This window comes from Uloborus diversus, chromosome 10, assembly GCF_026930045.1.
Source record: "Uloborus diversus isolate 005 chromosome 10, Udiv.v.3.1, whole genome shotgun sequence".
Lineage (NCBI taxonomy): Eukaryota > Metazoa > Arthropoda > Arachnida > Araneae > Uloboridae > Uloborus > Uloborus diversus.
Genome location: NC_072740.1, coordinates 109074581 through 109090822, shown reverse-complemented (window position 1 = coordinate 109090822; position 16242 = coordinate 109074581). Strand labels below are relative to the sequence as shown.

Genomic DNA, 16242 nt, shown 5'->3' with positions numbered 1-16242 from the left:
TGAAAGGGGAGAAAGAATTGTTCCCTAAAAAAAAAAAAAAAAACTGATCAAATCATTTAGTTAGAAAAATGGGTGGGTGGGGGGGGGGGGGGGGGCAGCGGTCTGTGATTAAATCTAGAAAAATTAAACAAAGCGTCATGAAGTTTGTAGATTTAGAAAGTCAAGGGAAAAAAATCTAAACTTCAAAGTGAGTTATTCCTTCAATAAACACCAAAAGTTTGATATTCTATAACAGTACTGTCGACAATCTCGATTTGAAATTTTCGGCAAAAAATAATTCAGAAAAAAAATGATAAGGCAAAAGTTATTCTCCCCGGCGGGGAATCGAACCCCGGTCTCCCGCGTGACAGGCGGGGATACTGACCACTATACTACCGAGGACTAAGCCACTGCCGAAACCCGGGATCGAACCAGGGACCTTTAGATCTTCAGTCTAACGCTCTCCCAACTGAGCTATTTCGGCACATCCTTCCAGGCGTATTTTCAATTGTAGCGCGCCTCACAGGCTAGCAAAATTTTAAACTATGGGAATGTCTCCTAGAGGGCGCGACAACTCCAAAGGAGAGGAGCGAGCACGTAGAGAATATATATAATATTTGAGATATCGATATATTTTACTGAAAAAAAGGAAAGACAAATCAATTAAAAAAAGGAAAACTATATATTCTGAGAAAAGAGAGATTTTACTCACATTTACATAGTTGACACTGAGAAGTTGTTCATACAGGGAGACTTTACGGGGATTACACCGTTGATGCGGGAAAATCTTGTGTAAAACATAGCATAACTATTATATTAAATTTGATCACTTTATTAGAAGGTTTCACACTATATTTTGTATCATAAACATATTCTACAGGGGTACTCAACCCCCCAATGGTGATAGCACACTCCTCAAATACTGCGGAGCTCCGTCCCCCAAATTAAGATCAAAACCCATCTCAAGTTACCCCTCCCCCCTCTCCTAAAAATTGCAGTCTCGCTGTCTGCGCCACGGACCAAAACCACCTTCGGGACCCTCCCTCGAAAGGTAAAGGCAAACCTAACGTGGCAGCATTGTGCAGATCCTACTCACAGCAGTACGACGCTGCCAGGCAGGCCTGGATCCTTGGGTAGGCGACCAGTGCCGCCAACTACGGTGTCAGATTTCATGATGGCAAAATGTAAGGAGGCAAAAAAAAAAGGGGAAAAATGAAAAACTTCAAATTTGTTCCTCAGTTTTTTTTTCTTAGCTGGTCAAATTGCAGCAATATGTGAGAGTATGCTCGATGATTTAAATAAATAAGTTTTTTATATATATATATATATATATATATATATATATATATATATATATATATATATATATATATATATATATATATATATAAAGTCGTGGGGCAAAATTACTAGAGCCTGCCCTGCTGCCAGGTTTGGATTGTCCGAACTTTTGGTGGTATTGCACGGACCCCCTCGTGGGCTGTCTGTATCCAAATAATTCGAATCCTAAACTGAGTAATGATGTAATGAAAACAATAAATTTATGAAAAAGTGTCCAATTTCAAGTAAGATTGAAGGCACTTCAGTATGATTTACGACGGTGAAATATGATTCACTGTGTTTAATAATATTAAATGCATATAAAATGATTCCTGCTGATACGGACTAATCATTATATAAATAAAACACAAACTCCAAATTTGTATGTCCGGGGTAAACTCGGAAACTACCAGACCGATTTCGTTCAAATTTTCACAGTTTGTCTAGGTAAGTGGTCAGTGGGAAAGTCGATAGACCGATTCGAAAGAAATTCGATCGATAGTTCTTATTTTATTCAAAATTTAAGTGTTTGATACAGAAATGGATCTTTCAACTCGAAATAATTATCGTATCGTCTTGATTTTAGTTTCATTCAAAAGAGCGGAAAAAATACATTTTTAGTACATTTTCCACCTTCGGTAAAATGAAGGGAGGCAACTAATTAATGAGGAAAAAATTGCATGCATTTTAAGTAAGGAACACGGAAAATAAATTTGCATAGACTCATCCATTTTAAATTTTTCTACACTTCAGATTCAATTACTCGAACTCTAGTTTTATAACTTTTTTGTCAATTCTTCTAAAGTATCAGTGCTATGGAGTCGGAAGGAAAGTGACTAACACCAAAACCTGGAATTTTAGAGCCTGCGACTCCCTACTCCTTTATCCAAAATCAGTCTAACTCCGACTCCACAAGTATAATGAGAGAGTTGTGGACTTTGAGGTAAAATGATCGATTCGGAATCTCGAAATTTTACGCGTTCGACTCCCGACTCTGACTCCTTTACCCAAAAATCAGTTCGACTCCTACTCCGCAGCTTTGTAAAGTATTAATCTGGTCATTTTATGTTTTTAGTTATGCCAAGATTATAATTAAAATATCATCAAAATAACTATCGCATTTTTCATAAAACCGACCATTCCTGTATCATAAGCTTAATATCTCTCCTTCAAATAGATAAAAATATTTTACAACATAATTTAAAACTGGCTAGACTCTTGAGGTGGGGAAGGGTTATATGGGGGATATAGATGACTTTTTCCTCCTTCAGGGCGTAATCCGCCACCGCAGTATTTTTCCTGTATCAGAAAAAGTTATTTATTTCTTAGAAATTTGTTTTACGTCTGAGAGAGATATATTCATGAAAAATGACACATCTAGACGGTCTGGGTAAAATCGAAATGTCTGGAGTTTTAGTCTGGTTTATATGGAAGCATTTTAAAGCAATCATGCAATCATTAATATTTAATATATCATCTCCCCCTCCCTCTCACCAGTTATCTTATTTTTCTACATAAAGTTACCGTCGCTTACATGCATCATGTTTGTTTCAAATAGTTTTTATTCAATAAAGCGGTTGATTCAATAAAGCAAAAATGTGTAATTGTTCTTTAAGCTGTGGAATTCTACATACAACAAAACACTTGAGATAACTATATTAAATTTTTAGTCGAACAAGATAAAGTATTATTAGAAGTATGTCGTTTACTCAACAAAGTATTCATTCTTTGCTTATTAAAACAAAACTAAAGTAAAAGTCGGAAAAAGTAATTAAAAAGTTCGAATTTTAACTTATGTGCTCCGAAAAATGTATCTGCTGCTGCTAATAACTAAAATTAGGTAGTAATAAAGTCAGACATTCTTTTTTACAATGTCATGAAACTACCTATAATCTTCAAAATTCACACCTCGTCACCCGTCGACACTACGTCTCTCACCGTCACATTGGTTTTGTTAGATTTTTAACCGAGAAAACTTTTACTAAAATTGTGCAACACTCTGCCTCCCCCTCTTTTACCTATTTCCAAAAAAAAAAAAAAAAAAAAACTAATTTGCCTGAAAGAAGGCAAAGAAAAATGGCTTCGCGGTTGCACCACATGTTTACGCAAAATGGTTAGTCACGCTTGATTCAATTAAGCGGCAGATTTGATTCAAATATCCGGCAGTTTTTTTAATGCTAAAGCTGGATTTCGTTCTGTTTTTGAGGATTGATTCGTTGAAGCGGCTGATTCATTAAACCACTGATTTAACTACCCGGAACCAGAGATAGGAAGTAGCGCGCTACATGTACTACTGTAGCAGCTACATTTTTTAATAATTTATAGTGTAGTGCTCTACCTTTTAAAAAAGTAGAGTAGCGAGTAGTTCGATACAAAAACACTGTAGTTTGTCCGATTTCTGGACACTACTTAAAAAAAAAGTAATATACACTGGTGTGCAAAAATTAAGGACGAGACGGTTTTTTCAATATAACTTTGTACAAAAGCTTTCCAAATCAACACATTTAATAAAGTAAGGTTGATAATGGGCGTGTTTCAATGTAAAAACGATTCATAAATGTTCCTGGAAAATAATGGGCAGCCGATGTGGCCAATTTCTGCCAGTAACATGTCTTGCCTAAACCAGGAACGTTTTCCGATAAAATTCAGTTACCTTCCTGAAATTATCTCGGAAGCCTCCTGAAAAATTCAAAGATCTTCCCGTTTGAAGCTAGTCGTGTTTCTGAAATTTTAGTGTAAACTTAGGTAGGTATAAAAACAAAGCTTAGCACCTTTCTGATTTATTAAAGAACTTCCATAAGCAGTAATACAAACATAGCCGAAGGTTAGCCAGAATTGCAAGCAAGTATCGAGAATTTTTACTCACTAACGTTTCGGATTTACTTTTACAGTGGAGGCTGATGCAAGTACGTAATGAATTCAGTAAGTGCTAACTAAATTTTCTATGGGGGGGGGGGGGGCAAAAGCACTATATTTACGCTTAGTAAATTTTGCAAGTATGATTTCGGCAAAAAAAAAAAAAAAAGCAAAATAACTTGAAAGTGATAGTAAATATCGAAACTGATTGTAAAATATCGGAATGTAGAAACTAAGCATAAACCACCATACACTTTTAGATTCTACTCTACATTTTATTCATCTCAGCTTTCTCTATAGTTTGTAATCAATAACTTCTTTACAAAATACACTAAATAAATTAAAAAAATATAAAAATGAAATTTTATGAATGAGGTAGATAATATTGACTTCGAACTATTGTTTCTATTATTTGAAAACTGAAAATTATCTAAGCACTAAGTTGTGCACAATGTTCTTGTTTAACCTGTCTTTTGCTAATACGAAAGGTATGATAGCTTTCACACTTGTGAGTAGGGGATATATGGTTGCCTATGAGAGAAGTATGTTTCAAGTCCAAACCGAAAATAGACATTGTTTGGTCTTGAGATCTATTTATGGTCTTTGCAAAAGCTAAACGAATCGGAAATTGAAGCCTTCCAAATGTGTTTGAAAATTATGACACTATTAATAGATTACGTGGCAACACAAACATTTCTCCTTCAAACTTTCCCGTCAAAATTGTTGACTTTTGATGAAGAAACGTGTACCGTTGCCTACTCTAGGTGGGTTTAAATGGCGAAAAAGAATAAATTGATGAGCCAATTTCCAACCGGAAATCGTGTAGTCCATTCCTGGTGTATCCATTGAATTTAAAAATTCAGTTGGAATGTTTACGACTTTGTTTTCATCGACAACTGTATAGCCTTGTTCAGCATCAACGGTCAGCGTTTTTGTCCAGCCGTCAGTAATGGCTCATTATTCGCAATAATTGTAGCTAAGACAGCGTCATTGCACTGTTTTTTCTCGTTGCAAATCAGTGTTAACTAAGTTGGTGGCCCAATGATCAAGTGACGGCGTACCATAATGACTAAGTGGCAAATTTGAAATTGAAAAGCAAAAACCTTCAGTCAAAACTAAAGCTTCATATTCATTTCTGGTGTAAAATCGGGATATGGACATTTGTGTGTTTGTTGAACTTTATGAAATACGTTTTCAAACGTAAAAATTATATAGTTTGTCCACAGAAATGATGATTGTGTTGGATATTATGTCGTCAAAATTGTTTTAAACAGTTGACGAATACTGTTTCTTGTTAGGTCAAACCTGCAGAAGAAAGAGTCAACTCCAAATGACTGTGGGCGATCAATAAAAACAATGATACACATACGTATCACAACAATCGTGATATGTATTAATCACTTGAAAATTAACGGTCCGCAAATATTCCTGTCTGTTCGGGAATGTTTACCGAAAACAAAGGGAAAAAAATATTCACTTTGTTTTGTGTGCACAGTTTTGTTTCGGATGGAGTTTTGGTCCCAATGTCTTGGCTTGAATTATGCCTGAGGTTGATAAATGTATTCTTTGTTTACGTGGCTTCCGTGATTTTCTGATTTTATTCAACACTGTAAAAACAATTAAGAAACTTCCTGAAAAATAATGGGAACCGAATAGGCCTAATTTCTGCCAGTAACATATCTTTCAAAAAGTAGGAACGTTTTCCACTTAAAGTCAGAAACCTTCCTAAAATTATCCTGAAATCTTTCTGAAGAATTCCAAAACCTCTCCGATTCAAATCAATCATTTTACTAAAACCTTCAGAGATAACCTAAGTAACAGAAGTAACTAAGCACCTTTTTCGTCTCACCAAAAAAGTACCAAAATAATAATCGCAACCATAGCCACTGCTAAGAAGGACTTGCCAGCATGCACAAAGAATTCTACTTGTTTGTTACTCTTGGAATGTTACGGAATCCAGAGACTCATTCGCTCCCATTGGGAGTTACGTCAATCTGGACGGGCCATGACGAAGGTATTGAAGTCAATTCTCATCGCTAAAATTCATTAACCTTCCTGAAAATTATCCTGGAATCTTTTTGATGAATTCAGTATAACCTGGCTAAAAGCCAGTCGTGCCCCTGGACCCCCCTCCCCCTTCAGAGAAAACTTAGGTAAGTTTAATACAAAAGCTTGACACCTTTCTACATTTCCAAGAAAGTTCCAAAAGTATTACTAAAAGCATGACGAAAGGTAAAACAGAATTGCAAGCAAGTACTATGAGACTTACTCGCCGGCGACTCCTTTAAAACTACGGAATCCAGAGGCTCATTCACTCATTCGGAGCTTTGAAAGTATAGACGGAACCTAATCTATTTGAAGCCGAAACACTTAATAAATATACTCAGTTAATCTTTAACTTGGGAGTTAAAAATATTTTTCACAACAGTGAGATGTCTGCATTCATGACGTTTGTAGCAATTCAGGAAACGCTTTGACGCAGATATTTGATTTTCAAAAGACATTGTTGAAACCTATTAAATCCCGACACGTTCCACGGAAATAATCAGTGACATTTCGTATTTTTTACAGTTCCTGTAAAATAGCGTGGAACATTGGTATTTAGTTTTTGGTGGTTGAAGTGCTCTTCGTAGAAAATACAGGTATCTTTGGTAAAATATACTCGTTGGTTGTTTTCAAAATTTCGTACTGCAACATGCTGGACAGAAGGGTCTTTTTCGTATATGGGGAAACTAAATTATGCCAGATAGCTTCGTTGCTGCTAATATAACTTACTCATCTCTCATCGTGTTATTTCGTCATTTTTGTCCGTATTTCGTACATCAAATGCGACCTAATAAAGACCTTTCATAACTTATGGCAAAAGTACTGAATTGATTTCTTGGAACTGGAAAACTCGACATTATTATGAGCCTCAAACATTTCTAAAAGCCGTGGTGAGTATGGAACTACTGCCTATCAATCTTATCAATTTCAACTTGATTTGCAGAATTTGGCACTCACATTGAAAAGTTTGACCACTATTCTGATCGTTTCTGCGGCGATACAATTACCATCGATATCCATAATATAGTATCATTTAAATTTTAATTAACTTAAGAATAAAGAATTTTGAGGAAGAATTAACTTACAGCGCCATCTATTAAGAATTTATAGAACAAAACAATTAATACACACTATTAATGTGTAATAAACATTTTATTAACAATTAAAAATTATAAAAACCACCCTATCTTTTAAGTTGGACCAAATTACAGATAGGTATGAAATTTGATAAAATTTGGTTCAGTAGTTTCGGAGTTTACCCCGAACAAACATCGTGACACGAGATTTTTATGTATATATATATATATATATATATATATATATATATATATATATATATATATATATATATATATATATATATATATATATATATATTACTTAGCCGATTCCTACATTTAATGTAAAGGACTTTATTGAAAAAAAAAAAAAGTCAATTTTTAAAGCATAACGTCACCTCCTCCCCTTTTTTTTATTTAAAGAAGAGGAATTACAAATCAATTCCTGTGTATATTATTAAAATGTTCCAAAATTGTTTCTTTTAATTTCAACAAAAGCATAAAAATGACATTCTACTTGAAAGAGTTATAAACTTCCCACACATTTTCCTAAATAGTACGAATGTAGTTAGCTACCGTACCAAGTTTAACTATAAGGTGCGGCAAAAAAAAAAAAAAAAAAAAAAACCGAACAAGCAATTTTCTATGTAATATTACTAATAATAAATAAATCAGCAAAACACAAAAAATAAGTGGAGCTTTAGAAATCAATAAATTTAATAAGTTAAACTGGCCGCCTTTTGCAGTGATACGGAGGCGTAACTGTTTATTGAAACTTTCAGCCAAGAGCCGCAAGTCTTTTAACATTAATCAATCCCATTCCTTTTAAAGCAACTGCTTTAGAGAGTGCAAACTTTTGTGAAGTATAGATTCTAAAATAGGCCATACAGTGTAATCCACGGAATTGAAATCTAGCGGGTCGAGCGTCCACTCTACAGATATCATGTCAGCAGGGCCGATCCTAGGGTGTCGGCCGCCCGTGTGCAAAGACCTAATGTGCCGCCCTCTGAAGAGCAATTTGTATGTTTTGACTAATACTTAACGCCCATATAAAGCTTTCTTCAAATTTCTGTATCAAGTTCTAATTAAAAAAAAAAAAAACTGAAGAAGGATGAACTGATGTAAAAAGTTAAACTCCTTATATACACTGGTGTCCAAAAGTTAAGCATAATTCATAAAATGCGAGAAAAATATGTAAATTTTCGTAAAATTATCTAAAGTTACTTATGGAGATTCATTGGTTGAAGAAGGAACAATATGTTTATGCAAAATAGTATAGTCGATGGTGTCATGCGCGAATTTGGTGCGCGTTTCGGACTGTGGATAAAATAGCTCGCACGCTTTAGAGAGTTTAGGCGCGTTTCATGCAATTGCTGTACCAAGAAACAATGGATCTGGTGAAAAAGAACTAATAATGGCACAAAGACGCCAAGTGGACATGTTTGCGAAAGGAAGAATCGTTGGAATGCTAGAATCTGGACGATCACAAACTGAAGTGTCTCATATTCTTAATGTGCCTCAGTGTGTAATCTCGAAACTGTGGCAGAGGTTTTCAAATACGGGAGATGTTACCCGCCGACCAGTACCAGGTCGACCAAGAGTCACAACCGCAAGCCAAGATCGTTTTCTGGCAATTTCTGCACGACGTCATAGGGACAGCTGTGCCAGAGAACTGGGTTCGGCGCTCTGTGCCGTCACAGGAATAACAATATCGAGGCAAACTGTTTACAGGAGACTCAATCAAGTCGGTCTGTATGCCAGAAGACCAGCAGTTTGCATTCCTCTCACATCAGCGCATAAACGCGCTCGTTTAAACTGGAGCTTGAAACATCATCATTGGAGTCTGGGACAGTGGGCCAATGTGATATTCAGTGATAAGTCCCGCTTTACTCTACAGAGTGATTCTCGTCAGGTAACAATATGGAGAGAAATGGGAACTCGTTTCGAACCGTGAAACCTGCGTCAGCAGGAGTAATGGTGTGGGCGGGAATTATGTTGGATGGCCGCACCGACCTCCATATTTTTGAGACAGGCTCAGTCACTGGTCAAAGATACAGAGACGAGGTTCTTGAGCCTTATGTTCGCTTGTTTCGAGGTGCTGTTGGTCCTGAGTTCATATTCATGGACGATAACGCGCCATGTCACCGAACAGCTGTGGTCGATGACTTCCTCGAATCAGAAAATATCCAGCGAATGACGTGGCCTGCGAACTCCCCTGATCTGAACCCTATCGAGCATGTCTGGGATGCTCGGGAGACAACTTGCAGCCCGTTCGCCCCCGCCAAGTTCCGCTCCGGAGCTAAAAAGAGCTCTCCAGCGTGCTTGGTACTGTTTAAGCCCACAACTCATCCACCACCTCATAGAAAGTATTAGTAATCGTTGCGCAGCGTGCCTGGCAGTCAGAGGTGGCCATTCACACTATTGAACTTCAGCACCATCTTTTAAAGAAAAATTTTTGTGCAAAGAGTAAACTCCTCATATGCCTTATTTTCATTTAAACTATTTTTTGGGATGATAAAAGTAAATATTACCGTTTTTTTCAGTAGTTTCCTTATTTTTTAACCGTGTTGCACTAGCATATCACGTTTCCCCCTATTTCGATGTATATTTCTCACATTACTCACATAGATAACAATTATGCTTAACTTTTGGACACCAGTGTACAATGTATATCTTTGAAGAAAGTAATAAGTAACGAAATTTACTAGTCGCAAAAACGCATTTTATAGTCTCTCTTAGGTGACATCAAAGAAAGGGGGGGGGGGGGGGATCGCTCCCAGAAAATATACGAAATTCACGTATGAAAAATAGTTGTAATTAATCTTTGGTTGTGTTTGGTTGCAAGGACAAAAGAGTCGGGAACATTCAAGGTCCATGGAGAAATTTTCAATATTGACGTCAAAAATTGCAATTTTAGGAAATTTTTTGAGACTTGAGAGGAAAGTAATGTTGGAGTTCTTTCCTGCAATTCTTTCAAAATTGATGTCAAATTGCAGCTATTTTTTGTGACCTTGGTTTAGGAAGGATCGGCGCTCTTCCCGAAAAATTTCTGAAACAAGTTTTAAACACGCAATTTCGGGTTATCTTTGTTGAAATTGCTGGAGGGAGGAAGATTCGTTCGTCTCCTATCGAAAATTTTCGAAATTGAAGTTTGAAACTCAAATTTAGGCTGTCTTTGGTGATGTAGGGGGTCTGGCATCTTTCCTCCGATAATTTATCAGCCCTATTGTTTCACAAACACATTTTTGGCTAGATTTGGACACGATAGTGGAAATGGGAAAATATTCCGATCTGAAATATTTTTCGGAATTAAAATCAATTTTAGGCTATTTTTTTGAAGGAAGGATTTTAGGGCTCTTAAAAGCGCAATTTTGTGCTATCTTTAGTGACGTTAAGGAAACATGGAAGCTTCAGCGGATCTTTCTGAATACACTGCTCGACATTGAAAATGCAACACCAAGAAGAAGTGGTCAGAAAGTGATGAAATTTGGAAAAAAGACAGAGACAGCAAGGAATAATAAATGATCTTAATTTCGAAATGATAAGCGGATTACAGAGTGAGAACGGCGTTGACTTAGTAGGATGGTAGGACCACCGCGGACAGCGATACACGAAGAAACACGTCTAGGCATAGAGTCAATAAAGGTGGCTCACCATTTCCTTTCAACCATTTGCCACAGTTCGTCTTCTAAACAAGGCAGGGACAGAGTCTGCAAACGGCGTCCAATCACATCCCACACATGATGGTGACAGGTCAGGGGAGTATGGTGGCCAGAGAAGCATCTATGTGCCTTGGAGAGCATGTTGGCAGATGCGAGCACTGTGTTCGGGCTTTATCCTGCTGAAAAATTGCATTAAGTAGCCCTTGAAGGTAAGGGATTGCCACCGGCCATAGCACATTATTCAAGTACCGTTGGGCCGCCATAGTGCCCTGAATACGAACTAGAGGTGATATGGAATTGTACGCAATTGCACCTCAAACCATTATGCCACGTTGTCGTGCGGTGGGACGTTCCACAGTTACTGTCGGATAGATTTGTCTCCACGTCGACGCCCACACACATATGCGGTGACAGGGTTCATACTCATTTTTAAAAGTAAAAATTAAGGACTTTTTAAGGACTCTAAAAAAAAAAAGGACTTAGCGGGGAAATGATTAGATAGCTTTACGTATACCATTTAAAAGTTTTTCAGGGGGGGGGGGCAAAGTACATGATACATATTATATATATATATATATACATGCACAAATGCATCACTGTTTCCAAAAAGCAGGGAGAGGCGTAATCGACTGGGATGTGATATTATCAGTGAATAAAATTTTGAAATTTCGCATCATAGGGATGAGAGTGATCAAAGAGCAAAATGGAGGCCCCCCCGCCCACACACACAAAAAAAAGAGTTCTTAAAATCAAGCAGAAAAGAGATGAGATCAAAATAGGCCTCTGAGTCCTTGATATTCCAAAATTCCAACAAAAGATGGCGAATTAACCAGTTTCAAACATAATACGGAAGTTTTTTCCCTATTAATTATGCTTCAAATGATTGGGTAGTAATTAATACAATGGATGGGCACATATTGTTCTTAAAACATAGCATTTAATTCTCAAATTTCAGTCATAAAAAAAAGATTAGGAAAAATGGGGATAGCTGTAGAAAATTAGTTGTATATTAAAGCATTTTTTAGCATACATGATTGGAGTGAGAGGCAAATTGAAGGAAAATAACTAAAATCTCTTTTCTTCAAGATATTTAAACTAGTGTTTTGTTATTATTGCTTTTGATCTGTTATTGTTACTAAAAATCCTATTTTGAACCAATTTTGCTATATCATCGTACAATTTCTCGCAAGTTATTTTATTTCTATATAAAGTTAAAAATTGCTTTCTCTCTTTCAAAATTTAACTCCTAAGTCCTTGAATAAAGGGGTTGATGGAGCCCAGAGTTCAATCTTGGCTGCATCACTCACTAATATCAATATTTTTCATACATATTTTTTTTTTTTGGGGGGGGGGGGGGGGGGGGGCGGGAAATATTTTTTTTACAAAAAAAAACATTTGAAAATACATATATATATATATATAGGATTAAGCAAACATAATTACAAATATTAAACAAATTATACATAACAAATGATGATAAAAAGGAAAAATGCAAACAGCTAGTAAGTAGGAATAGAAAAAGAGTGAATCCAGAGCTCATCAGCCGTGGAGGATTCATTAACTATGGTCAAAAGACCAAAATTTTAACTATAAACTAGAAGAGAATGTTTAAGGCTCCAGTACATGTAATATAGAGTAACAATGGGCAAACGCACCACTTGCTAAACTAAAAACAATAAACTAGAGCTCAAACCTAAAACTAAAAGCAGGGGGTTTCGCCTCGACTAATTAGGAAAACAAGTTCCGATTTGCTTTTTTACAAAAAGAAGAAAAAAAATATAGTTTACCCTTCAAATTGAGGCAGTAATTTTTTTACTTGTACAAAGAGTCAAAAATTCATTAGAAGAATCTTTATTTCAATATACGATTTATTATTTTTTTTCTGAACAAAAAACAATTTCCATTGTAGTCTGAAATCTTAAACCTGGTACTTATATATTCGCTTACATTATGCTTTAATTTTCTTACCGGAGCCAAAGCTTATAAAAAAAAAAGCCTTACAATTAAGAATCAATTTAGCTTAACGTTGCATCAAGTTTTCATAACAGCAAGGACCGTTTCCATCATTTATTCTACTCCTTCATATTTGTTATACTCTGATATTAAGTGTTCGTGTAATGCGCGATATTTATCTAATTTTTTTGATGCAGATTGTTCGGGGACGTGGGCCCGAACACGCATTCTCCTGGTTACCAGTCGAACGCTCTGCCAATCAAGCTATTCAGCTCCGTCGGTCTCACTGCAAGTTAAAGTTATAAATGTAACCGAAAACTTCATTCTGGTTCTTTAAAAACCGGTTTTTTGACAGAAAAAAAGCAATTTTTTAGGCCGTGGGTCTATTTTTCGTCAGTAGCCTGCAGCTTTAAAATAAGGTGTAAATCAAAGAAAATCGATCAAGAATTGAGGAAGATCTCGCGTAGAAACCAAAAACAGGCTACAGAAATAATATATAAGGATTGAAATAATGAAAAAAATAAACAGATATAAAGTAGCATATGGTAAAAAAAACCTTCCAACATTTAAAAAGATTGAAATATTTGCAGGATGCAAAAAGATTGCAATCTCAAACAAGCCAAGCAATTTTCGGCGAAGCACGTGTTTAACGTGGTTGGCATGTCTCCAAAACATACGTTTTCGGCAGATATCGCGGAGGATAAAGATTTGAAGGGGTAAAAAAGAAAAAAAAAGAAGAAAAAGGGAATCAAATTTGTTACAGTGTTTAAAATATTAAGGAAATTTTCAGAAAATTAAGGACTTTTTAAGGGTTTTTTTAGGGACATTAATTTTGCTTGATGAAATTAAGGGTTTCTTAAGGATTTTTTTCAGGAAGTACGAACCCTGGGCCACTATCACTGGATAAACAGAAGTGGGATTTATCTGAGAACACGACATTTCGCCATTCTGTCATCCACGTCGCTCTAGTCCGGCACCATACTAAACGTATCTGTCTATGTTATGGGGTCAATGGCAGTCTTCTTAGCGGACGCCATGATTGCAGACCACGTGCGACCAAACGATGGGAAATGGTTCTGGTTGACACGGGAACATTCAGGGTATTTTGCACCTGCTTCAGAATCGAGGAACAAGTGACTTGTGGGACTTCACGTGCATCGGAGAGCTGCGCATTTCACATCATTTACATAACTCGGTGATGTACGTCTACTCTAAAATTTGCATAAATTTTTTCTGAACACTCCTTCTTGGTGTGGCATTTTCAATGTCGAGCAGTGTGTTTTGCGATATTAATATCTGAAAAATACAACTAAAGACTTTTCTACACCTCACCTCGGCAACTTTGATGGGGGATGCCGGATGCCCTAGCGCCGTGAAAATTTACATAAGCCATCCGGAATTTTTTAGAAATGGAAGTCCCAAAATCATATTTTAGGCATCGTTTGAAAGCGATGGGACAAAGAGCGGGCGGGGGATCAGTGTATGTCCTTAAGAATTGTTTTTTGAAACTGAAGTCAATTTCAGGATAGTTTAAGCAGGAATTATTTGGTGGCTCCACGGAACCGTCTTAAAACAAAATTTTGAGCTATAGTGATTGCGTTGGAGAAAAGGGGGATCCGGGGTATTTCCCCAAAAGTTCTTCGAAACTGATGATTTGAAAAACGTAATTTTAGTTTGTTTTTGAATACGTTAAGTGAGAGGGGGTGGGATGGAGGCCTCTCTAGAGACGCTAATTCAGACTATCTTTGGTAATAATGTTCGGGAATGGATTTCATTGCCCTCTACCGCAAAACTTTTGAAAAAGAAATTCGAAAAATGCCATTGAGCAATTTTTGATGACGTTGGGGAGGGCTGTCTTCAGAAAAGACATTTTGGAGCCATCATTTTTAGGCTATGCTTGATTACATTAAGGAAGAAAGGGTGAATAGGAGACTTAATTGGATTTTTAAAATCGGTGTTTCAACCAGCGAAATTTTCCGAATTTAAAGTCCTAAAAACGCAGTTTGAAGCCTTCTTTAGTCTCGTCAAGGCATCCTTTTGGATCTTCGTTTTGAAGCTACACTTAAAATTTGTAACCCGGGGCAAAGGCTCTGTCCTCCTACATGATCTGAAACCGGGCAGTTCATTCGTGATTTTAATCAGAAAAAAATGCTCTAAAGGGGGGAAATTAAAAATTTTAGTTCGTTGATTATATATGTTTGACTCTCAGGGGAGTCGCAATTTTCCATTGTCTCTCCAGTCTCCACGCATCCACGACTGCTGAACACAGAATTTGTTGTTTGAAATACTTGCGAGAGTATCCCATCAGCAATTTTTTTTTGTACAAAATATGTCTTCATTGTTTAGGGTCAATAAAAACTTCGGAGGCTGGGTGAAGCATTAGTGGCCTTTAGAAGGCACCCTTTCATGCTTGGGGGGGGGGGATTTTCGTCATTGCCCCTCCCCTGTATCCATGCCTGTCACAAATTTTGCAACCAAATGAAGCATGTGTGTAAAGAGTTGATATTAATGGATGATGGAGCAACACAATGTGCTCTAACATTCCATTTTTCTTAATATGCTATGCTGTTGGAAAATTGGCACTTACTTTGATAATTGAACATTTAAAATTCAGCATATTTATTAGATTTATAATGTTACCTTGTGAGAAATTTTTGAGGAATTTTGCTGGATTAAAAGAACTATATGATGCGGCCTGCAGCCGCCCCTTGCTTTGTCCGGCCTTGTTGCCTTGTGTGCGGTGTACACTCTGCACACCTGCTAGGATCGGTTCTGCAGGTCAGAAAAATGCTCCTTGCACCTCTCGTTTCTTGGTAATAAGAATTGACGCGGAGTCTAATTGAAATGTGCAGTCTACATTGCCGAAGTGCTATTAGGCCCACAGAAGTACAACAGCTTCTAAAATGTCTCTCTAGTACACTTTTTGATTCATTTTACCGACCTCATAAAAAAAAAAAAAACCAGAGGTTATTTTGCCGCTTGTGATAATTCCATCAGAGACCGAGCATGACTTCGGATTTTAGCAATGTTCAACATTTGCTAAGGTGCTTGGAGTGTCTACAGAACATCATTTTGGGAGTTATGAGTCGGTTGAAGGGGAAAGAGCTGCTCATCAGTGAAAGGTATCTCTTTCAGAGCGGACTTGCGACCCGTTTCAAAAGTTTCTGACATCTTTGGTGTCATACGAATTTGTTTTCTTCAGCAAAAGGTTGAGCTCTTTGAAACTAGTAAAGCTTCTGCCCGAACTCTGTTTTTGACCTTAGCCGCACCGATTGGTTACAATCCCCCCCCCCCCCCCCCGTCTCACGAACGACTTCTCTCATAGAAACCCGAGGATTTCATTGAACTCACTTTTGGATGGCCTCGCG

General features: G+C 36.9%; 2 non-coding genes across 2 annotated transcripts; both read right to left on the bottom strand.

Moving 5' to 3' along the window:
• Positions 1-309: 309 nt before the first annotated feature.
• On the bottom strand, positions 310-381 carry Trnad-guc (transfer RNA aspartic acid (anticodon GUC)). Its single transcript has one exon. It is a non-coding gene; the product is annotated as a tRNA-Asp (tRNA).
• A 9-nt stretch (positions 382-390) lies between these two features.
• Positions 391-463, bottom strand: Trnaf-gaa (transfer RNA phenylalanine (anticodon GAA)). Its single transcript has one exon. It is a non-coding gene; the product is annotated as a tRNA-Phe (tRNA).
• Positions 464-16242: the final 15779 nt, after the last annotated feature.